Source organism: Ammospiza nelsoni, chromosome 2 (genome assembly GCF_027579445.1).
Source record: "Ammospiza nelsoni isolate bAmmNel1 chromosome 2, bAmmNel1.pri, whole genome shotgun sequence".
Classification (NCBI taxonomy): Eukaryota; Metazoa; Chordata; class Aves; order Passeriformes; family Passerellidae; genus Ammospiza; species Ammospiza nelsoni.
The window spans coordinates 2,033,156-2,059,064 of NC_080634.1; the positions used below are offsets into that span (position 1 = coordinate 2,033,156).

The 25,909-nt window shown below is 39.4% G+C and overlaps 1 long non-coding RNA gene across 1 annotated transcript; it reads right to left on the bottom strand.

Moving 5' to 3' along the window:
* Nucleotides 1–16,565: 16,565 nt before the first annotated feature.
* Nucleotides 16,566–20,482, bottom strand: LOC132069872 (uncharacterized). The gene is made up of 3 exons (XR_009417839.1): nucleotides 20,354–20,482; nucleotides 17,966–18,052; nucleotides 16,566–16,678 (listed from the first exon to the last, which is right to left on the bottom strand). It is a non-coding gene; the product is annotated as an uncharacterized LOC132069872 (long non-coding RNA).
* Between the last annotated feature and the right edge of the window lie 5,427 nt (nucleotides 20,483–25,909).

The window sequence follows — 25,909 nt, forward strand, 5'->3', positions numbered from 1 at the left end:
TTCCATTCCATCTCCCTGTGTACAAGTAGAAGTATTCGCCACAGAATAATCAAAGGGATAATGCAGGAAGGAATACGTGGCTGGAAAAGAGGGAGATTGCTTACACAGAGCTCCAGGAACCACAAAACCAATCAGGTCAGTACAGGCTTTACAGAATCCAGTACCAATACTTGCTTACACAGAGCTCCAGGAACCACAAAACCAATCAGGTCAGTACAGGCTTTACAGAATCCAGTACCAATACTTCTGATTTGGACTAGAAAAGGAGCAGTGTTACAATTAAAACCCAACAAACCCCAAACCAAATCTAATCTGAGTATGGCTGAGTGCACATCTCTGTGGAGCTTGACAGCCCCCAGATCTATTTCAATCAGATGCTTCTGTGGAATAAACCAAATCTTTCTTCTTTCTAATAGCAGAACCAAAAAGCCTCTGGTTCTTGCTGTAGAGAACACAGGGAGAGGCACCTCCCAAAAGCTGGTTTTAGGACCTAAAGCTTGTAGCTGCTTATTAAAAGGTACACATTGAACAAGTTACATGCCACAGCTGCTCACAGAACTCAGCAGGCTTTAAGACTGGCTCTAAATTACATATGAGGTTCAGACCAAACCAGGCTACAAATCCAGGATGAGAACAAAATGCCCTGAGGAACATTTATCATCCCTTTCCTTCCCCAAGAACAGCTCAGTGATTTGAGCACTGCTCAAGACTGAGGGGCATGGGCCTGCCATAAGAGATAGGAAGAAGATAACCCAGCTAAGGTTATACAGATTTTTACAAGTATAGTAAAGTTTAGGCAGTTTTCTGATCCTTTCTGGCTTCAGCATGTTTTTGAAGTACTCCTGTGCGAGTTGCAAAATCTGCTGCGTATCCCTGTGCTGGGACAAGTCACTGAAGAAAAATTTCCCTTAGTGCCAATTGTGAAAGGGGTTTGGGGAAATGTGATTTTTAATGAGCATTTATAGGGGCTCTCTGTAGATTCCCTCCTAATGAGATCAGATTTTTCAGATGTGAGGTGAGCTTTAGCCTGTATTCTTATCTGATCTGAATTTAAGACTGAGATCTTTGCATGTGAAACTTAAATGCTGGGAAATTAAAATGCAGCTGCCTGTATTGTAATCACAGAACTGCAGAGAGAAATGTTTTCATTAATTCCTGATCTGCCTGTTTTGACAGCAGCTTAGTTGTCTGATAACGGCAAGGAGACAAATTAAATCCTGCTGCAGGCAGTACACAGACCACATTACTCAAAAAGAGAAATTAAAAACTGTTGAACATCTGCTATTACTGTGAATTTAATCTGTAGAACAACTTCATTATTTTACTTCGCATATTTAACTTTACTATTGAGGAAAAAGAGAGCGTCCTTGTAGTTAGAACATTGTTTTCTGGGGTAAAAAAAGTCTGTTACTTATTCTCCTATTTGCCATTGATTCCAGAGTGACTTTCTACCAATAAATTAGCCTGTTTGTACCTTAGCTATCCCATCAGCAAAATGAGAATACAATTAATGGGAATACTACTACTGTTCTCTTCATGAAGTGCTGGGAATATTAATTAGGTTCAAATGTGACCCATTGAGGAATGGCAGAAAGTACTTCTCAGTATAGAAAATACTTAGTCTCAGGTTGTAGCTGAGAATTATTGTGACTTGAATCTACCCAAGGGTACAAATCACAAAATGAAACTATTTTAAAAAAAGTTTCCAGAGATGTAAAGGAAAACAAATAAGGCATAAATATGAGAGAGAAAATATAAAAATAAAATTTAAAATTTTAGTTGTGTGCAGTTGTAACATGAAGGGAAGTCTTCAGAGTCATTAGGAGGGTACAAATCAGATGTGCATATTCTAACTGAATTTTGTTACAATTGGCTTGATGTGATTAACCCAGCTATATTTCAGCTGTTTTACATGGTATAGATATAGTAAATGCCAGTAAATGGAAACCTGGATTGCAACATGAGAAACACTGATGACTTGCAGAAGTAAAGACCACAACTTAATCAGAATTACAGGAAGCAGATTTAAATAATAATCTGTCCACTAAAAAGTGCAATGATGATACACACAATTTTATATGTCATATAAAGAAAGCTATAAATAATATTGTAAAAGATAATATATTGATGGATAAAACTACTCTCTAGAGGTTTCCTATGAATTTGCATGAATAGGTATATCCTGTCTTTCCCAAAATCCTGTGGAATATTATCTAGGAATTCCTGCTGGCCATCAGCTGGAGAGCACAGCTGACAGCACTTTGGGAACAGACCTTGGTCTGTAATGGATGGGCCAAGCATTGTGACGAGTCTCCAGTGCTTGCAGGTTTAAATGCTGCCTTCAAAAGGAGCAGGATACCTACAATGAGCTCCTTGTTTGCCATGAATTGAGCACCCTCTCCCAGCCCTTCCTATTTGTCAAGATGTAGACATGAATCAAACTCTGGAGGTGTAATAAAGAGCTGGTAACTCTTTCTTCCTTCCTCCCCCTGCCCCCCAGCTCCCCTTTCTTTTCTGAGATCCTCAGAACCGCAGCTAAACAAGCTCTGTATGAGCAGCTCATGTGACAGCAGATGATGAGATGTCACAAAGTGCTCCTTTATTCAGCACCTCAGCCACTTGCAAGCAGACCTGAATCACATCCTCTGCCTCAAAATGCCTGGATCCCCTCTGTTCCTGCCTGAGCACTGAATGAAATGAAATTAAATGAAATTAAATGCTTCCTGAACAGTGAAAAAAGAGCACATTTCAGCATTTATGCTGTACCTATAAGCATCTAACCACATCAGAATTTCCACCTTATCTCCCTAAATCTCTCTGCTCTCTGTGAAGTTGTTTGGCCACATCAAGTCACAGTCATGGTCCCTTTTCAATAGCTGCACTCACTATTTTCCTTTTTATGAGATTTTAATGACTCTGGCAATTATTTGTCCATTCACAAGAGTGATAGCTGATCTGAAGCAAAATAGGAGGGAAAAGACCAAGCATTTCAGGAAGATTTAAAAGCTTTTTTAGCTTCATGCCTGATGTATTAACTAAATAAAAAGCTAACTTTATGTTGGTAATTAAAGATAAATTACCAAAACCTGCTACAAGATGGCAGAGGTGTAGAAAAGCATTACTTGTGCAAGATGGGAAATTATTACTTTATAAATTATTAAAGTAAAAAATAAACAAGTAATTATTATTTGTATAAATTATTATTTGTGCTGCCTTTGTGGAAAGGATACCATCCTCTAGGATCTGCAACAGCTATTTTGACACAAGTTGCCTTTATAGTAAATGATGGGGATGCCAAGCATGGCCCCCTTTTCTATCCACTGAAAAAGTGACTGTACACCTTAAAAATACAATGTTCATCCCGTTAAAGAATTTTTATATTTCATTTCTCACTTTGGTTCTTTAGGAATTATAAACTGCCACCCTCCAGTGACTGATTTTGACCCTTAGCCTTATACTATTCTGTTTTCACAACAAAAGTTTGTGTCTTCTTCACTGGTGCTTGTGTCCATATTTTCAGCTGACCTCCAGCTATGACTGAAGATTTAGAAATATTTAAGAAGAAAATAAACCATTTCCTTTACTTACTGTTTCACTAAAATGAAAAATGCTATCTTTTATTCCCAAACAGTTTTTCTGCTTTTCACCATACCTTTTAGGATAAATATTCATGGACTCATGGAATGGTTTGGGTTTAAGAGGCTTTAAAATTATTCATAACAATGTCCCATAGGCAGGGACACCTTCCCCTATCCCAGGGTGCTCCAACCCCTGTCCAGCCTGGCCTTGGACATTCCAGGGATCCAGGCCCTATGCCAGGGCCTGCCCACCCTCACAGGGAACAATTCCTTCCCAATATCCCATCTAAACTGTCTCTATCTAAATTTAAATATTAGGCAAACTTCTCTGACCGTCCATTTTGAGGTGAAAATTAACAAAGAAATATCAGCTAATTGATACTGTGAGCTAAATTTTAAATACCAGAGTAAATTAATCCTTTTTATAGCAACTTCTGGTAAAAACATGTAATAGAAAATTTAAGAAATTGGTGATGACAATAAATTTCCCTACATGGAAACAAAGAGTAAACAATAAAATTCCAATATGAATTTTTTCTAATGTAGAATTCAGACATAAATTACCATCCAGTGGTTGCCACATCAAAGCGATAGAATCAGCTTTGCTTAAATAAAATTTCTTTTCAGATCTAGGAAACTGCTTCTTGCCTTTGTATAATGGAAGCATTTCCCTCTCATCTTCCTTTTTGGAGGCATTATCTGTGTGTTTGTCCAAGTTCTTTCTAGTTCTGATTAACCATAGTCACTTATTTCATGTCACAGCACATAATAAGATATTCCTCCCTCAGACTTTATGCACATCCTCCTCTGAATCTAATCAGTTTAAACATAATTAACTCCCAAAGAGATGTAATACAGCAGCAAGTTATATAAAGGAGCAGTTGATTGTTAAGGATGACAGACAAGCCCTGATGCATGCACTTCCAAGCAGTGATTCTATATAAAAACCTGGTTAATTAGTTAATTACAATAAGATAGGGGTGTATCACCCAGAACTACCCATCACTCAAAAATAAAGTTTTAGCTGTGGCAACAACTTCAAATCACAATGAACGCCATTTGCCACCCTGTGCAATAAATTCAGCATTGCAAATGAAACAGAAAAGGAGCATTTGGGCACTTCCAAAATACAAATAAATGATCCTAACTGCCTCAGAGAAAAAAAATATTTTTTCCCCTTTGCTGGAACCCTGCAGAATCCATCTTTAACAAGCCCTCAGACTAAGTGCACACCATCTGAGCAATATTTGGAGTTCCTCTGAGTGTTTCCAACTTGAACCCAGTTAACTGCAGTTCACCTCTTGGAAAATAGCTGCTCTTTGCCTCAGATGTCTTTGCCATGAATCACAGGTGGATACTCACAGCCACTATTTGTTTTGAAAGCAGAGAATGTTTCTCCACTGCGCTCTCTGTGAAGCAGTTCAAATATTCCCTAACATGAGCTACATGGAAGTTAATTTGCTACTGCAATCCAGACCTAAATTACGAGGCCTTCAGAGCTGTAGGAAACCTTGTGCTCTTCAGGATTTGCTAAAGAAATCAGTTTAAACACATCAACAGGACTTACTTGATGTTTCCCCCTCTTTTTCTCATTAGGTGTTACAAAGTTAATGGCTCATTAACAAAGATTTGGATAGCTTGTACTTACCTTTTGTAATTGTAAGCTAAATAGGATTCCTACTGATGACCTTCAAATAAAAACACGAGGGGAGAAAAGTCTCTGTGGAGGAAACAGGAGTGAGAAGTGTTACTGAAGTATTAGACAGAAAAAAACCCCAAACCCAAACCCCAGACATCCCCAAGAATCAGCTGGTTTTTCTCCCGAGGGCAATGAATCCCTAAGAACAATTTCACTAAGGACAAACTTCATTTTGTGTTACTTGGAGTGTTAAGATCAGGATCAATTTCTGCAGGACATGCTGTAACTCATCCAACAGTTATGGGCTGACCACACTGTGAAGAATTTTAGTTTTTTTTTAATCAAAGGTCATATTTTTTGGCCTTTCTGGTTTTAATACTTATGTTGTTTTTAAAAAAATTGTATTAAGGCCATGAGTATGCAAAGTAAAATTTTGGAAGTAATTTTATGAAAACTCCTTTGTTCTGCTTTCTGCAGAATATGCTTTCTCACAAAGCCCTTATAACCAAAAGGAAATTTGGATATGTTCTACAGTCCAGTTTACAATTTAGAAAGATTATTTGATTATTAAAAAACCAGAAGCCTCCACAACTGAATTGCTGGGGGGCATTTGGACCACTTATAGTCATAGCTTATTAATATGTGAAGAGGTTGGAGGTTTTGTGGTGATGTTTTTCTTGTTGTTTCTTGGGTTTTTTAAATTATTTTTTTCAGACTTATGAAGGATAAGAAGTCTAAAACATGCAACTGCCCTAATCTTTCATCAGGTTTATTTGCATTTAAATCCCTTACTTTTGCACTCCTGCCTATATACAGCCAAGCTTATTTACCTTGTTATCTCCATGTTTTTCAGGAAATTATCATGAAGAAATCTAAGGAGAAGAAGTTGTGGGCCATTTGGATTCTGTTCCCAGAAAAAAAAAAAAAAAAGGTAGCAATGTGTGTTGCCCATTTGCCCATTTCTCAGTAGCTTTTTCCTTGTGAGATGTTTGTATCTCTGTCACAGTATTCATTATTTTTCCCTCTGTCCTTCCAGAAATGAAAACAAATACACCTGGTATGGAAAAACTTGTGTATAAATACAGGAAAAAGGGATACCCCTTGGCAGTTCATGAGGAAGGTCAGACTGAGGCTAAATAAACAGGATAACTTTTCTCTCCCACTCAAATAATGAATTCCTAAGTGTTTCATGCCTTAATCAAATTAAGGAATGAATTCTCTATTAGTCCCTGATCACCCTAATTCCAGAAAGTCTCATTTCTCCTGGGGTTCTCACCAGTTCATTCAGCTCATGCACCACAAATCAAACCACCCTTCTTGGAAGTTCTTTCCAGTGCTTTTACTCATGGCATTTAGGTTGCAAAATCTGACTGTTTCCTCAATTACCAAACCAATGTGAATCACAGCATTAAAAAAAAAAAGAAAACAAAAAAGAAAAAGAAAAAGAAGTAATCTTCCCATCATCTTGTTTGAAGCAGGGAGGAAGAAACTTTTTATATATGAGCTTTACCTTGACCCAGGGGTTTCTGGTTTTTGGCATTCCTGTTGTGTCCACCTTTCCAGTGAGGGGCAGGAAATGAGGGAGAGAGCAGCTGCCTCCTCAAACACACTGACTGCAACCAAAATCTCCCTCTTGGGGATCTCAGTTCCCTTAAACCAGGCTGATTCAGGAGTAAATTTTGCACTGACTCAAACTTTTCTCTTCCAATTGGCTGCAAAGTCACAGCTGTGCTGCTGTTTCAGGTGTGTCCCTGCAGTGCAGGCCACCTCTCATGATCCACACCCTTTGCACTTTCCTTATTCCCTACTCCGTATTCCTTATTTCTTATTTATTTAGCGTGCTCAGGGAAGCAATGGACTTCCAGCTCTAACAAGGCATAACATAAGTTTAATTAGAAGTTCAGTCATATTCTCAGAACTACTCTGCACAAATTTTGGCCCATATCTTTGGCCAAATGTATCCATATTTTTTGGTTTTAGAATAATAAAATCATTAAGGTTGGAAAAGATCTCTAAGATCATTGAGTCCAACCTGCTTTGAGAAACAGGAGACTATAATTAAACAATAAAGTTGTACTAAATGGCACCCCTGAAATTATTCACTGTCTTTGGACTCTTTTCCCCCCTCCAAATTTATCATGTTCTTTTAATATTTACCTACAGAGAATGCTGCATTAAGTGGTTTTATTTATTTTTTTACTGGATATTCAAAAGCCACATGTGGATGTATAAAGGATATAAATATTAGTAATAGAAGGAGAGTCATACATAAGAAGGGGGAAAACAGATTTTAAGATGTTTTTTGTTAAAAAATTTGCTCCATTTTCTCCTTTGACTGTGTTACATGGACAGACATCCTGTGCTCCAATTTTGGTTTGATGCATTCTAAACCTTGAGGTCCTGAGAGCCTGAAAACTGGAAACCCAAATGATTTACTGACATGATTTTAGTGTTCTTAGGTCAGTTCATCGTGTTCCTGGCTTTTCTCTGGCTTTTTCTGCGTAGATGTGCAGAGTTCAAATCTGTGACAAGCCCCATTTAATAACTTGCATCTGTCTGCCTTTGCTAGCCTAGAAAATGATTGCTCCAGTTTGGCTAATGACCTCTCTGTTCCAAACCTCTCCAAACATCCTCAGTATTTTGTTTATCACAATAAAGAGCAGCAGCACACTGAGCATGGTGGGCTGTTTTGAATTCTGGACTCCACAATTCTGTCATGATCTATGTGAGGGCTGGCAACTTGCTAAAAGTTGCTTAGAAAACTTCAAGTCTCATTTTGGAGTCCAGCTAAATTAACCTCCTTGGTCAAAGCCTCACCTTTCATTAATCATTATCTCTTTAAGCAGATTAAACTCTTGAAATGAGCAGCATGGGGGAAAGAATGATATTTGGAGATAGCAGGGGAAGATAAGAAGCATTGCTATCACATGCTTAATCATGAGGGATTTGGGAGAAAATATGGCAAGGAGATCACAGGCTGCACAATTGCAGGAAACAGAAATGCAAGGGGATCTTGCGCAGTGATTAGAACAAATGGGACTCATCCATCACTGCATTTCCCCTCAAATTTAAGGCTGAAATTACCTGGGGGTATCTCAGCTCCATTATCCTACTTAAGACATAAAAAGATGTTGTAATAGCCCTGACTTTGCTGTCTGTCTTGCTGGTCTGATAGAAAATGTCCTGTGATCCAGGCAAAGGAACCACTACCTGAAAATGTGGCTGTTCCTCCTTCAGTTCATCTGATTGCACTCTCAGGCTTTTTGGAGCATGTTTGTTTTATTTCTCTGCTTTGCCTCCTAAATCAACAGCCTGGAAGCAGACAGTGTTTTCCTTTTATAACATCTTGTGTTTTCCATGTTTCAGAGACAGGCAAACAGCTCAGGGCTGCAGAGTGCTGACACACAGCAATTGCTCAACAGGGACACTTTTGATGTGGAGGGAATTGGCTTTTTAGGGCAGTGGGAGAAAGACAGTGCAGATACCACTGGTGCTCAGTGGGATTTCTGCTGGTTGGGCACCTCTTGGCCTCTGCTGACACCATCAAAGCTGCTGGGAGCCAGAGTCTCCTCCCAGAGAAACACAGGCAGCTCCTGCCTCCCTGCACAGCAACTCCTGAGCTGGGGCTGAGCTCAGAAATTCATTAAGCAAGTGCTGGTCAGCCTCCTTAGGCACATCAAACAACTTCTGTGACTCTGGAAGGGCCTTTTATTTTGTGGGAAGATGCTGAGATTCCTGGAGAATTAAAGCCAAAGAACATAAACCTTGTACACCCACCTATATCAGCAAGTGATGATCATGTGAAACTTCTCAAGAGTAAATATTTCCCAAATGTTCCTGGGTTTGATGAGCTTTGTTAGTCCAAACTCCTTTGGCTTCAGCCACCACAAGCAGGCCCTGTTCTGTAGTTACCATTGGTAAAATATTGTAGCTACAGAGAAGACACAAAAACAACGTTAGGAAGACAGAAATTTAAAATTCTAATGACTGTTTAGAAGGAAAAGGCAAACCCTCACATTCAGTAATCAAATAGAGGTCAGAGTTTAATAACTGCAGGACATTTTTGCAGATAGTGTCAGACACAGGCTTTCAAAAGTACATTAATTTGATTTTCCCTGTCTGACAGAGCACTCTTGCCCTTCTCCCTCTACCAGCTGAGGAAACATAAAATGAGGGAAATTCAAAATCTGCTGTAAGCTGAAACACGTCAGCAAGTGATGTGACACTGAAATAGCTGCGAAACAGTCTCACATCTTTTGCAGATATGGTTTTAAATGCTGATTTGTTCTGCCAGCTCCATTTATGAAAGGAATAAGGTAAACCAGGTGAGGGACTGTGATTAAATGCATTATTCTTACAGCATACTTTGGGAGAGATGAAAAAAACCAGAATCCTTCTGAATAATACTACCCCAGAGATCAGAATGAAAATGAATGACATATGTATAAGTAAAAAAAAAATCAATTTTAAATGCAGGTCAAATTGATTTGCATCATGGAAGGCTTATTAGTGATGTATACTTATCTTGAAGTACTCTACTGTTGTATTTTTAAAAACTACTTCTTCTTGTTCTAATTGTGAAACCTGTAGGATTCCTTGATGTTTAACTTGGCCCCCTGAGCATTCACACCAGGCTGTTGACTCAAACTCTTAAAATATTTGGAGTGGATTGTAAAAATAGGAATTAAAATTTTTCTTGGTAGGCCTCAGCTTCCTCCTGCACACTTCCACTGCTCTCTGGCTTTGGCAGAGCTGAAGTTGTTAGCAGCAGGGAGAGATGCTCTGTGTTTACAAGGGAATCCATTGTTTGCATGCAGGGTGAGGCCAGTCTGCAAAAGTGCTCATTAAATGGGCAAGGAAACCTCCACCTGCACCAATAGCTTTCATTTTAAGTTGGTTTCCAGTAGCACAGCTCAGAAAGGCACATTTTCCTTCTGTGATGTGCAAGGTGTGTCAGTCAAATGTCCTCCTTGTGTGTTCTGAGAGCTGCAGGAATGGCTGAGCTCTGCATGAGCTTCCTCAGGAACCCCCAGAACTGTGGGGCAGGAAACCCTGGCGACTGGAGCTGCAGCATTTCACTTCTGAAGGAGTGAAATCATCACAGGATGGAATCATGGTCTGGGCTGGAAGGGGCCTTACATCTCATCCCATTCCACCCCTGCCATGGAGGGACACCTTCCGCTGTCCCAGGTGGCTCCAAGCCCTGTCCAACCTGGCCTTGGACACTGCCAGGGATGCAGGGGCAGCCACAGCTGCTCTGGGCACCCTGTGCCAGGGCTCACCACCCTCACAGCCCCCTCAGGAGCTGGCAGGGCCATGCCTTGACTTTTCAGACTTAAAACCCATGAGGTGATGCTTCAACTAAAGAAAGACAACACCAAGCCTGGGAGTTGTTCCTTCCATCTTTCATTCCTCCACAAGGGCTAAGTAGTATCTGGCCTCCTGCCTTTAAAGACATCAAAATATCCCTAATTTATCTTTTAAAAGGTTTCAGGATCAAAGGCAAGTAAAATCCAATGTGGTTTAGTGCTTGTGAAACCCTGGAACATATTTAGGGTTCACAAAGCTTCTTTTAACTTGCAAAATATTTTCCCTTTAATTAAACCCCGTATTTCCCAGCCAGGGTGATTCAGTTTTATATTCAGCTGAAGTGAGAGAGTGCTGTGTGTTCATATAATCTAAAACACACACAACAGAATGGGAACAGAAAACTGGATGCTAAAAGTCTTCAGACATAAAACAGCAAATTGCTCATTAGCAAACAAAGTAAAATAGCATCCAAAAAGGCAGAACAAGACTTGACTACTCTTGCAGGAAAATCACAAACCAGAAGTGTGATGTCATTAACTCACTTTAATAAGCAGAGTTGCCATTTAGGGTGCTGATGTTGAACCAGAGGAAATCCTCATAGAATTTTACAGACCCATATAGGTTCACACCAGCTGAAAGCCTCTCCTAAAAAACACTGGGTCCATTTCCGGAAGTTTTATTTTTGGGAGGAGGCAAATGAAGAGATTTCAGAGGAGAAAAAAAAAAAGAAGAAAGAAAATTGAGGGATCAACTGCCAAAGCTAAACAGGTAATGGCACGCTCAACTTACACAGAACTGCAGCAATGTGATAAATGAAGAAAAAGAGAAAACCTAGAATATTCTTACCCAGAGATGTGAGTAGCTGTGGCATCCTGTCCTGTGGTGCCCTCCAAGAAGTGAAACAGCAGCTGCTCGATGATATCCCAGCTGCTCTTGAAAATTCCCACTTGGAGCATCATTCCATGGACCTCACACTTGACTCTGCTGACTTGATTGCCCTCCCTTTTTAGAAAAAACAGAAATAGGATGTGACAAGCTCTAATACCATTCAAGGCTAACTCTAGAGATAGAAAAGATATTCTGGAGTTGACAACTAAACTGATTTTGACAAGTGGGAAAAATGCACCTGCAGTGACAGATTGCTCAGCTTAAGAGAGGTGAAAATTCAAAGAAATGTCCAGTCAAAAAGTATGAAATGGGGAAACAATGGGGAAAGATTTGGAAGCATCCTATTCCTTTATATCTATACTGAGAAAGTATTCCACATCTGGTTAGATAGATTTGTGTTCTTCAATAAGCTTCAGCTAAGAGAAAGACAAAAACCTTTGGCCATTCTAGACCTGCTGTTACACATTTAAGCTGAAGCTGACCTTTAACAAGAAAAGGAAACAGAACCAGACAGAAATCTGCCATTCTGAGTAAAGATTTACCTTGAACACTGCCCTGGGAAGTGTCATCAAGACTGTTGGGTGCTTTGAAGATTTAAAGCTTTTTGTTGGCTCACCATGCCCTTGCCAGCTTTCCGCATTTCTTGCAGACCACACTGTATTCTTACCCTCACTCTGAAAACTATGATTCATTTCTTTTTCCTGACTTTCAGAGTAGGGTTGATCCTTAAAGATATGCAAACTCCACGTGGACTGATGTTTGGAAACCTTTGCTTTGCTTCTCCAGTGTCTGTGGGAATTCTCCAAGGTGCTCCTTGCTAAACAAAAGGAGGAACCATAGAGTAAAGTGGCAATATCTCTACTACTGGACTAAAGCAGTTTCCTCACCAACGTTCTGTCTATTGCCAAACCACTGAGCTGTTCCTGTTTATTTTAAAAACTTATTTAGAAATCTGAATCTGGATGGGGATAGAAAAGTAAAGTCAACATGAGGTAAGAGAAGAGCATTTCAGTTACTTAGCTTGCACTAGATTCACCCTTATTTGTTATTGCTAACTTAACTCTGGGCTGGAAAGAAGAGGAAAGCTATAATCAGTTGCTTTTAACTCAGGCTTAAAAATTGTGGCCAAAGTTTTTTAGTATTCTGGATTCCTTTTTCTTGGGACAGTAAAGGCCACAGACCCAGTATAGGCCATATGCATCCACATTTTCCTTTGACCTGCCCTTCCAGTGGAGCTATTAAGTGGCAGAACTTGCTGGACACAGCATAGTTCATAATCTTCCTCTTCTATTTTGCTTCACTTTGCTGCCAAGAAAGGATTACAGTGAAAGGAAGAGGAAGAAGAAAGTTTGCAGTGCAAAACTGATTCCTTTTTTTTCTCATCAGCTGCACTGGTCAAGGATGATATGGCAGCTCCAATTGTTTTCCTTCTGGGATCTGATGCTGGCTGGATGCCCAAGTGCTTCTCTCTGGTTGTTTAACCATTCTCTCACAAAGCTTGAGGCCTGATGGCATCAGGTCCAGTTCAGGTACAAAGGTGTGGGCAACACAAAATGTTTTCCTGCCACCCCTTGCCTTGCCAAAGCCCCAAATAGGATCCTGTTCTCTCCCTAGAAATGTTCTTGTGCTCTATTTAGCCCAAATCTCGCAGTGCGAGGAGCAGTGGGTGGAGGTTCAGTTGTGCTTCTCTGCTGGCTGGTATTTTTAGGAGAGGCTGACCAGGTGCTTCAACAAAAGTGAATACAAGCACAGTGTCATTGTGAAGATGCCTGGAATTTTGGAATCAATTTTCTCAGGCACAAGAATTCTTCACCTCCCCTTCACTAGCGCAGCCTGAGAGGGAAGTCCAAGGTGTAACTGGAAATCCAAGATGTCACTCCAAGTCTAAACTTAACTAAAAACTTGAGTGAAAACTCTGCAGCCTCACAAAACAAGATTGCTGTGAAACACTTTAAAATTACTTTCTTGATGCTCTTGCTTACAGGTGAGCAACAAGACCCCCATGCAACAGTATAAAGAGGATATATTCTCCTAGAAAAAATGTATTTTTGGGGCTGTGTTTGCACACACAGGTAAGGATGGATGCAATCCTGATACGAAATAGGTCCTCCACAGAGCTGTTGGCTTTACCTCTGGTAAATATGGATCCCTAAGAGGAAGATTGCTTGCATGTGAGAACAACTGCTTGCAAATTTAGTTGAAAACATAGCTTTAAATCCATAGATGCAAAAAACACAAAAACTGTGCTCATGTCAAGAATCTGCTGAATCCTGTGCTATCCATCTGCCCATGTGTAATTTAATCTGGCACCATTTCCAGTGATGTCATGCCTGGAACACCCAGCCCTGTGGAGAGGCTCCCTGGGATGGAGCTGCTGCATGAGATGGAGGGATCAGCAGCTGTGCTAATTCACTCCTGGAATGGTGTTCCTATCAAGTTGCAAAGGAGCAAAGGCACTTTCTGCTCTTTAATCCATGCAGTTTTGGAGCAGGCACGCATTCAAAAGACAGGCAGGTGAGCCAGGCAGTTCCACAGCCAGTTCTTCTGGCTGAATATTCCCGTTTTAAGGAGAATATTCCATTATGTCATTCCAGCTCGTGTCATTTCTAAGCAACTGGTTTGCAACTGCAGGATAAGGAGTGTCTGGCAAAATCTGTTCAGTGCAGATAAAGTTCTGCTGCATGAGGACTCTTCCCCCAGCCCAGCTGAGAAAAACTGAGGTCAGGTTTAGCCCTGTGTGTAGCCAAGGAGACACAGCCACCACTCAAGTGATGATTCATTGGTTTCTCTCGAGTTTGTCCAGCAAAACTTCAAACCTACCAGCATTCTGCTGAGAAATCACAACGTAAGAGCACGAGATGTTCCAACGCTGCTGTCCAGAAAAACCTGGTGACCACAAGGTTGTATCCAGAGCTGAGACAAACTGTTTATCATTTTTGAAAAATGGACCAAAATAAGGCAATCAATTTCTTGGAAAATTTGATGTGCATTTTTATAGTCTCAGAATCAACATGTTGGATTTCATTAATCAAGCCCTATTGTCATAATGAAGACCATGTGGAGATATGGAAGAATGAAATGCTTGAAAATTAAAATTAAATTAGAGTTTGGTATAAGATTTAATTTATGCAACGTCAAAGGAATTCCTGACAAGAGTTTTTTTTCAATTCAAGCCATTAACATTAACCATAAGAAAAATATAATATGCTGTTACAAAATAATTTTAAAGACCTTTCCTAAAAGTTCTCCTTTCAGGTAGACACCACAAATAAAAATTATTTCAGAGCAGCAGTAAGCGGCTACGGAAATTAAGCATAGATGAAGATACAGAGTGCTGCTTTCACCAAGAAAAGAGCAAAAAGGAAAAGCTAGCCAATGCTTATGGCTGAGAAGTCTTCTGGAATGCTAACTTAGATAAGAGAAGTGACAAACATGCCCTTGATATTTATAATTTTCATCTTCTATGTGGCAGCTTTTGACTTTGTGACATTTGAATCTGTCACTGTGAAATGGATTCAGATGTTGCAAACATGCACCAGATCTTCCAGAGCATAAAATTAATTGTCTCTAGCACAGAAAGCTGTTATTTTTGTTGCACAAAATAAATCAAAAGCAATGTTAGGCTAATAATAAATAAAGCGACAGTCGTAAACAATCTGCTCCCTTTGTTAGGTTTTATGTCATGTTTTGCATGAAAAGTTCAAACAACAACAAAAAGCTCTGAAAGCTCCTCTCATGTAAATGACTTTACTTAACAGTGGAAATCCACTGGAATGAATCCTCAATGATCTCCGGCACTGAAACCTAATTCCTTAAAAAAAGGGCAAAATACTCAGATAAGACCCCCAAAAATATTTGAGGCTTGTAAAAATCTTGTACTGAACAAAAAATCTTTCACTTTTTTTCCACTAAGGGACTGAATGGAAAAAAAGTGAAAGATTTTTGTCTGTCCCACAAGAAAAGAAATTCCATCAAAAAAAGGGTTTGTTCAGAGAAGTCAGTTTTGAGATATAAAAAGTCCAGAGAAGTTGGTTCAGAGATTGAAAAAGTTCAGAGAAGTTCATTAAGTGAAGAGCAAATAGGTTAATGATGCAAGAAATGAGCCTGTAAGGAAAGAGAATTTATGTTTGCTTCAGAGCTGCTCGATGAGGTGCAAAGCTCTGATTAAAGGGAGACTCTTTGATTACCAAGTGTTGAAAATGAGGAACCCCAGGACCCAGACATCAGACAACCCCAGGAGTGCCATATCCTCAGGCTCCCGCTGCTGCCTCACGTCACCTCCCGAGGTCCCTTCCACCCAGAGCCAGGTTTGACACCAGAAACAAACCCAGCCCTATTCCAGTCTGCAACTTCTTCACATTCCTCCTCTCTCAGTGATACAGACAGTCAAGACTTAGATATTCCTCTTCCCAGAGGAGGAACCTCTACCTCTTATGAGTTTCTCCTCCTGACAGGTCACATTAATTTCATGAACATCCTGTTCAGTTTGGCTTTTAAGATCCTCACTACATACCAATCTCTAATTTGAATAGCAAGACAACAGGACTCTCTTAGATTTTTGCTTACGCTGAAGCAGTGATATCCAAGTAGCTGCAATTTCATCTGTGACAAAACTAAACTAAGACTTTAAAGTAAGAATAAACTAAGGTACATGAGTTTAGAGATGGTGTCAGCAACACAAATATGTGCCTTTGATTTGCCTACAAAACCCTGTGTGTGCTGAACTTGCAGAGCTGTTTCTCTTAGGATCTTAAACTGAATTCCTTTACCTTTTACATCATTAGAGGTGACTTTCCAATTGCCACTTCCAAGTTTCCAGCAGTGGCACCAGAAGCACTTAGGCTAATCCATGTGTTTGTAGGCCAATTCAACATCTCGACACAAGCACTTCTGTCTGCCTGCTGAGAGTCCTTTCAAATCCTTCTGGATGTGACATTGGGGTTTAGGGGTGCTTGTGGTAGTGCTGAGGGGAGGGTTAGATCAGAAAATCCTGAAGGTCTCTTTAAGCCTCACTTCCGTGCAGAGTCTGCCAGCCCCGATTGCAGCTATTGCAGGACAAATAAATCTTGACACATTGGTGGGGCTGGGAGGACTCAGTAGACAAAAATAATAGAGTGCTAAAAAATTCAATAGGCTGCACTGGCCTAAATCCCACCTCCTGCTTCCATGCTTTTATCCTCACTTTTTTTGGGACAAACTCATTAGAAGAAGATTAATTTCATATAGATGTAGTGGTGGCTGAAGGTGCAGTGGAGGTTACTGTCTATAAAGAGAAAAGCAAAAAAAAAAGCTGAAGGGGAAAACAATGATTACATTTCAAGCAGAGCACCTTTGCTTCCAGCAAGATCTCTGCTGTTTCTCAAAGTTTTGGAAAGGCATTCTGATGACAGCATGGATTGTTTTTCCTGTTGCACTTTCCTTCAGTCTGTCTACAAGCAGTTCTTGAAGTGGATTTAAGTGTGCAAATGGTATTTTGAATAGAGTCTGGAAACTGTAACACATCAGAAACGACAAAGAAAAAACTTTTTAAACTGGGAAGGAATGCAAAACAGGACAAGCAACATTGCCAGCCATGAGAGGAACTGGAAAGCTCCTTCTGGTGTTTGTTGTAGCAAAAATTTTGTTCTTTCTAGAACTTCAGGAGATATTTATACTCAGTAGGAATTGAATATCTAACAGGAATTGGAAAGATGAATGTTTAATCATTGACAATGGCACACATGCAGAAACTTTGCGTCCAAGTTCCACTGTAATTACTGGAAGTCAAAATTATTTCTCTTTTCCCATTTGTCTGAATATTAAGGCTGCCATCCTGTAGGTACAGACCTAATAGCTTTGTGGAAGACAAATAAAATCAAATTTTTTGTGTCTTTCCACAGAGAAAGCAAACAAGTAATCTTCATCCAAGTTCATTAAGACTTCTAAGGAGACACTATCATGCAGGCTTTGTGCTACATTTTAAAAAACTATTAAATTATTACAAGCCTTAGACAATTAGGCTGAGAATGAATTTCTCTGAGACAGCAGGGAACTCTGAGACTGGCACCTCTGTCTGCTTTGGTGAGAAGAGAAAAAGCTGAGAGCATCATCAAAGCAGCCTTCATGGGGCTCTGAGGTTTCTGGGACTGAGACCCAGCTAAGCACTGACATTGCCCAATTTCCTCATGGAGGTATTTAACATCATGGACTGAAAATCAGAGCCTGGGAACAACAAAGGTTTGGAGAGACAACACTCAGTGAGCAAGGTCTGCCTGGAGAAATAAAATTCCAGCCAGAACCTCGCTCCCTGGATCCTCACAAAGAGAATCCAGAGGGGAGAAAGTGAGCAGCTATGTGATGAAAATTAAAACCATCAGCATGTTCAGAAGGAAACAAAGGCATAAGCAGTTCCCTCAGTAGCCCTGTCCTCACTGCAGATATGGTGTTAGCAAATTCCCCCCAGCCACAGAAAGCAATTATATTGTCTCAATGTAATTGTACTTCCTTCCTGCTGTTCCTTGCTGATAAAGCAAGCATTACATAAAAATTAACCAATGTTGATAATATTTACCATGAACAGCTACTCCAAGGACTCAGCTTGGGCAGGGAGGCTGTCAAATGTTGTCCACTGATGGTTCTGACTCCTCAAGAAGCTGCCCTGAAAATGCACACAGAGCCCAACAGGCTGTTTTTGGTATCTGCTACAGTCAGGGCGTTCTTCATGTCCTTTCATACCTTTGCCTACAAAGCAAATGCATCCCCACCCCTCAAACCCAGGAAAAATAGCTGGACACCTTTTTTATCAGTCCTGTAGTTCCTTAGAAGCCTAAAAATTTTTCTGCTCTGCCCTTACTTTCTGAACACTTGTCCTTTTACAAGATTCAGCTATATCCAGTTTTGTTAATTTGACAAAGATGTAAGGCAAGAAGTGTCCCTATAGAAGGGGAAGATCCAAATTAAATGGCCCTCTCACTCCTAAATATGTTAAAATGCTTGGCCCATGTGCTCATGAAACAGCTGAATAGGAGCAACCAAAAACAGTTTCCAGTAGGCTGCCTTGAGTCAATTATACCACAAGTCACAGATCTGTTTCAAGGGTTCCTTCCCTCATTTGCAATTCATCAGGAATGCTGGAAGTTTGGCAAAAAGCTTGGGCTGGAATTGCAGGTACCAATCATATCCCTCCAGAAATCTCCCTTGCATTTAAAGCAGAGAATGTATGAAAAGCAATTTGCCCCCACTGTTAGTTAGGAAAGAGAAAAACCCATTCAACCAAGACCCCAGAAAATCCCAAACCAAACCACAAGATTAATCAGATACATATCCCTGCTATCCTAAAAGGACTTCACTCAGAAGTCCATGGAAAAATGCTGAAGAATGATGAACCCGTGACAGGTTTATGATGGCTGTGACATGCTGCTTGTGAGTAAGTGTGTATAAATAAATAAAAATGTATTAGGAAGAAATTCCTCCCTGTGAGGGTGGGGAGGCCCTGGCACAGGGCGCCCAGGAAGCTGTGGCTGCCCCTGGATCCCTGGCAGTGACCAAGAACAGGTTGGTTATAAGAGTTTTTAAAGCACAGAAAAAGTAAAATGCCATAATGTAGAAGCAGAACGTGCCAGGTCTGAGTATGCACATATCACCTTGTTGATATGGCCAAGGTGGGGACAAATAGTTTTCAAGAATCACCAGAGAGCAATCCCAATTCAATCATTAAATACTAGAAAATGAAAGAACTTGACTATGCTGCTTAAAATAAGTCCCAGATTATGCCATCTGAAAAAAAATAACCCCATATTTGAAGACTTCAATGTTAACAGTTTGATTTTCCAAATACTAACTAATAAAACTGATTTTAGCCTAACCTATTTCAAATTAAATACCCTAGAGTTCTTTTCTTTAGCATTTAATATATTAATTCTGTTCTTCTATTTAGCAATTCAAGTAGTTTCCATAGGCACTAATTTGACATTAAAGATGTATAAACTGTGGGTACCAAAAAACCACAGGAAATAAACAAACCCTCCAAAATCTGACAATTATTTGGATGTAATACTGAAGTGAACACTAATTAACACGCAGGCAGATAAGGTGCTAATCAATAAACCAGACATCAACAAGGTACCTGTTAGCATTGCTAAAAACAGAGTTATACAATTTCCAAGGATCAGCCTTTTGAAGGCACTTTTCATAAAAGAATGGAAATGCTCTTGATAGGTGATTTGTATGGCTTACAAACCAAAAATTCCTAAGAAAATCCCATGAACAAGGCTTTGTTTCCAAAGGTCTCTGAAAGCTCCATGTATCTTGAAACAATAAAGGATGTGCACCAGGACTTAATTTATTGCTTTGTTAAATGAATTGCTTCCATGCAACTTTCCTTCTATTAAGATGTAAATGCTGGAAATAGAAGGTGGAAGTTGAAAATATCACAGGAGAATTCATGCCTGAAGGAGGAATCTGAGCTGTGTCCTTACCACCTATGAGATATTAGCAGCAAGTTGTGAATACGTCTGATAAAATTACTATTGGTAGGATGCTGCAGCTGTTGCAATGTAACTTTTGGCTTACACCAGGCTTATTCATAATCTATTTTTATGGTTTTGAAAATCCAGCAAAATAAAAAAGGACCACTGGCTAATTGTTACCATACTGTTTATCCAAAGAGCTATTTGCAGTGCACTCCAGAAGCAATTCCCTCTCCTGTCCTCCCCCTCTCCAGCCCTCGAGTGCTTCTAGTTATAGCATTTGATTTCTAAAATTAAACTTGGATCCACCTTAAAGCTCATAGTTTAGAGAATCTGGATAAATAAAATGCCATTTAAAGCATCCCCATGCCATCCCTTTCCTGTGCTATTCCTTTCTCATACTCTATCAGACTGTAACTTCTTCACTGCCTAAATGTTCAAGGCAGCATTTACTGTAATGCTTTTCTCCTTTTAAAATATCAAATATTTACCTTTTTGTTGTTGGTGATGTCTTCCATATACAAGAAAACACAAGTGAATTTCACACATGACTGTGGGTATTCAGTAGTGGTTTGATTTCTGAGCTCCCTTCCAACTCAAACCATCCTATAATCCTGTAAAACAAATAATAATGCCCAAGGTGGAAAATGAACCCATAACTTTTATAATTACCCCATTGTAACACCAAAAATAATAGACAAATGGAATATCTGTTTACACTACAAAAACTGAAGAGTCACAGGAGGTTCCAAGTGGATGGAATTTCTAAGCTTTGTTACATTGTCTCAAAGTAATTGCAGAATTCCCATTTATGCCTTTAAACATAAAGAATGAGTGTCTTCAATTCCACAAACAATTCAACTATTTTCCAATCCGAGTTTGATTGACCTACTAACTCACAACCAGGTAATATTACTGGCAAGGAAGTTTTTAACTAATTTTTAATTCATTCTCTTAGGCCCTTAAGAGGCAGCCTAAAAGCAAAGCATAATCCAGGTATTCTGAAGGAATTCTTCAGTTGGAGCCTGGGAGGGAGCTGAAACTTTCTTGCAGCATTAAAAGTCTCATGAGAGAAACCTCCCAGAGCCATGAAATCTCTTCTAATGTGAGAAACCACCTGAGTCTGGTCTCTGCTGACCTGAGGAACAGGTACCTGCAGAGGTTCAGAACAGAAAAAAGACAAATCCGGCTTCATTCCAAGGCAGCCCTGCAGGGAATTTGCAAGCAAACACTGTAGTAGTTTCACTGTTTCCAAATGCTTATTCTAGTCTATTTTTGTCTTACTAAAATACTTAATTTCCTCTCCAGAGTCATCTGTCAAATTCATTTTTGATCTCCTTGATCCCCTTTTTGGGTAATTTGTGTATTCCAATGTCTGTGTCCTATTTAGTGACTTGTATAGTGCATTGTTTTGCAGTTGCATTAACACTCACAGTCTAAAAATACCAAGTCTGTTCACCAGCTTTCTTGAGCCTTTGCCCAAAATCCTTTTTTCATATGACAGCAGGCAAACTTACCACAAGAAAAGAAGAAAACATTTCTTTGTCCCATTTTTTGTCTCACCAAAGGTAAATTAAAAATTGGACGGGTGATCCTCTTAGAAATAGTAATTTAAGCCTTAACAAGCATTAGATAATTGAATGTGGTTGTGAAAATTAATTAGATTTAATTAATATTTTAATAACAGTGTGAATATTTTCATGGCTTTGACCTTTTAGGAAGCATCAGAAAAATCTTTGTGGGATATCTCCTGATTTTTCTGTCCTAGATGTTTCAGGTAATAAATGGATCTTTTGTATGTATTTCTTTCCAACAGACCAGGCTAAATGACCCCTTTTCCAATGAAACTTAGCACTTCACATAAATTAAACCTTTGAACTCATTTCCAATCAAAAACTCCTAGACTTGCTGCCTAATAGAAAAAATTAACAATATATTCTACAGGTATTATTTGGAATGAAATGTTTCCAATTGCATGGTGCATTTCATTACTGCAGACTTTGCAATGATCTTGTCTTAAGGCCATGAAAAAGCATGGAAGTTCCACCTTGATGATTTATTTACCAATAAAAGCACTTTCTATATTTACTCAAAAAAGTATTTCTGTCAAAAATATTTCTGACTTGCTCCAATGAATATGAAGCAAATGAACATTCTTTCTACTAACTGCTGAAAAAAGGACTCAGGTTCAATCCAAAACATTTCAAAAACCTAAACAAAATAACATGGAATTCATCTGAGGAATTAATCTGAGGAAATCACAACCTGCCCATGGGCAGTGAGCGAAGAAAAGGAGATTCTATGTATCCAAAATACATTTTTCAATCCACAGGAATGATCATGCAGACATATTTTACCTCATTCTGCATTCTGGCTCTCTGCTTTCTGATGGTCCACCTGCAGATGATTTCTCCTAACAAGGAAGTGTTTATTTGGAAATGAGCACCTTTTATAAGCATTGCACCCTCCTCTCCTCCAGCACTTGCCACATATGTTCATAATAAAAAGCAAGTCATGCATGCCAATTTTTTCATCCATTAAAAACACTTTTTTGATTCATCCTACCTTTGCAGAAGGAAGCAGTGAGTTTAAAACCCCTTGGTATTTTAGTTATAATACTTCCTTGATATTTTAGTTATATGACGAGTGACTTTGCCTGTTGACCACGGAATTATCTTACTTTCAATGAAACCTTCTGTTAAAATTAATATAAAAATAAAAAACTGTCCTACCTGCTGGGTTTGGAATATTTTTTGTCTTTTGATTTGGAAAGAAAAGAAGCTATCAATGGGGATTAAAAAAACACACCAGAGGAGATCTGATGAGTCAGTGATAAATCTACTTAAAGTTTGCCACTGAGCAATTTCTGTTCTGACAAATTTAACAGCTGACAGTAAAGTGCTTTTTAATGGAATAAATTGGGTAAAACTCAATCCCCAAAGGCTTCAGGCAAGCCGTGGTAAGCATCTCACATCTTCTTGAGATCATATAGCTCTTGATTTAACTCAAAGCAAACCTGACTGTAGCTTTTTAAAGTACATAAAGGTATCTGTCTCCACCCCTAGCAGGCTACTTGATTCTAGTTGAATATGAAGAAAACAGCAGTTCAAATTACAATTTCTTTCACAGCTTCCTGTCACTATTCTAAGTGTAACAGCCAAGTTTTATGGGCACACCACAGTAGCAAAGAAATTTTTTCCAGAGTTTGGGAAGAAGCCTCAACCATTATGGTCACCCTAATGGGATTTTCGGGTTCCTTGTCAGACCTCTGCAGTCATCCTGACATTACTGACCTAGACCAAAACCACTTAGAGCATCCCACAAATGGCAGCCTTGAAATAATTGAACACATTAATTAAAAAAAATGTATATATAAAAAAGAAAGGTGTGTAAGTAGAAACATTCTGAAAGAGAAGAATATAAATTAGGGAAAATAATATAAATACCAATATCTTGTCAGTTTTAACACAATTGGATTGTTAATGACATCCTGGTTATAGGCATTTCATTTAGAGTAAACCTGTTGCTATCCCAGATATGAGAACACAAATCTGTCCTATCTCCATCTCTTCTTTCATCTTTTTACTTTCAGACTTGGAAAAATTTCAAACCATGTCAAGAAAAAGCTGCACATCATTAAATGACCTTAACCTGAGTTTGCAGAAAGGTGAAACTCTTCCCTACCTTTCCTCACTGAGCTCCAAACAGGAGTAATGAGGGTAGGAGGAATTAATTAGGAGTATGGAGCATGACATAACATTTTAATTGGGCTCCTTCACCAAGATGATGGCGCCATGACTCTCATATCATCTGAGGATGTGCTGGTTAAGGTTTGCATCCTTAAGCTGGGGTTAGGAGAAAAAAAACAGCCTTTCTTTTTAACTGAGAAATCTTGGAAAGTATTCTGAGATGCCATCTCCTGGATAACCTCCAGGGAGCAGGTTTAAGGACATATGAAGCTTACATAACACACAAATGCTGAAGAACTATTAAAAGAAAAAAAAAATTGATGCAATTTTGTTTTCCAGAAAAAAAATGTGGCCTGAATTTAATGTAACTTCCCTGTGTATAATGAAAAAATGCCAGCATATGCCTCTTGGGAATTTGCAAGAAAGCATAATAGAATTTGAGTTACATGTAGGAAAGCTATTCTATTTAATCAATAATCAAAAATTACTGAGCAGAACAATTTAGCACCAGGCTTCCTCCATTTTGGCTGTTGAAACATAAATTTCAATCTTAGAGACAAAACGCTTCATTGAGAGCATGGAATTTAATTTAAATTATTCCTCCAAGTGTCAGCTATCACTTCTGTGACATTCTATTTTCAGTACTGCTGATATGAGAGGATGCTTATAAAAGGTGGGAGAAAATCTATTTAGCTGGACTAGAGATCAGTACAAAGTCCTTGCAGGGAATTTGATGCCACAGCCTATTTCTGTCTGAAGAATGGCTGAAAGTCTTGACTCTGTCAAGATTAAATCAGAGAACCAGGGGCCCTGAAGGGAATTTGGAGCTTGTTACAGACTTCTATTTCCTTTAGAAGGCTCCTCCAAGAGCTACATGGAAGTGTGCAACAACCCAGCCCTCCTGAAATCTGATTACTTTGTTTGCTGCAGGAGGAAGCTCTCGGGCAAGGAGCATCGTCAGGGGGAATTTCAGGGCTCAAAAGCCAACAGGGTGAGAACCTGGATGGAATCTGCTGCTCCCCAAGTGTCACTGAGAGGGGGAACCCAGCTCTAGGAGAGCAGGCTGCAGCAGGAGATGTTGATGCTGTCAGCAATTGGGAACATTTGTGTACAAGTGTCTGTACACTGTGCTGCATTTCAGTGGCACTGCTCGTGTACAAACATTTCTCATTAGCAATTAATCACTTCTGGGGGTTACAATCACTGTGGAGTCAACATTTTCCTAGGGCCTGGGACACATGTGTTGTCCTTATGTTTTTCCACCAGCACTGAAAATGTGTAATTTCTTGTTATTAGCACTATTTGAATTACCAAAGTGCTCATGAACTCCAGTTATGGATGTGGGCCCCAATGTACTTGGTGCCGTTAAATACGGAAAGGAGATCCAAAATGTTTTAAAATTTGGGAACAAGGTGATAGGCAGCAGCTGACTACAAGCCAGGAAGACTGGTCAGCACACCTGACAATGCCTTAATCACCAACAGCCTGTTGGATTTAGCTGTCAGCATCAAAAAACCTGAAATATATCATTAATGGTAAAGATTATTTTTGAACTTCATCAGTCTTTGGTGTTGGCAATACCATTGCATCCAGAATGTAGACCTACATGGAATATACACAATTTCTGACTTGCCACCCAGCCTTTCCAAATGAGAAGGTGCTTAAGAAGTCTCAAAATAATCCAGGCAACAAAACAGGTGTGTGATATGTGATCTCTGCTTCCCAGAAAATCTTAAGACTTACACATTTTGTTTAAGCAAAGACATCTTGATATAAAATATCATCTATTGTCATATATCCATATCTATATATCTGTCAACCTGAACCTCCCCTGGCACAGCTTGAGGCTGTCTCCTCCTGTCCCACTGACAGTGAGAAAAATTTAACAATTACCCTCAGAAATAAAGACCCCTCACTGGTTAGAAGCTTCTCTTTCCTTTAGATACTTTCATAGACTCAAGTAAAGCAAAAGCAGATAAGTTTGTTGGTAATTTTGGTTAATTACATCTCTGCCAAGTGTTTAGAATGTCAGGTACTGTCCCTACAGGACACTTGTTTCTGTTGCCTTTGTGGCAGTGTGTGACACAGCTGGCTGTGCTGGCTGAGACCACAAATTCAGGTTTGCCTCTGGGCTCGAAATCCTCAACAGCCTGTTCCTGACACGACATAACCCTGGACGTGATAACCTGGGGAGTCTGGAAGAACCAGTTTTGCTCACTGAGGAGCAGAGCAGCACTCAAGAGTGTGAGGACTCCCTGTGTGCTAAAACAAGGCTTAGAAAAACACTTGTGAATTAAAGTGAAATGCAATCCTGCTGCCTCCACATCAGCATGAACACGTGTTGTACAAGCATAACAG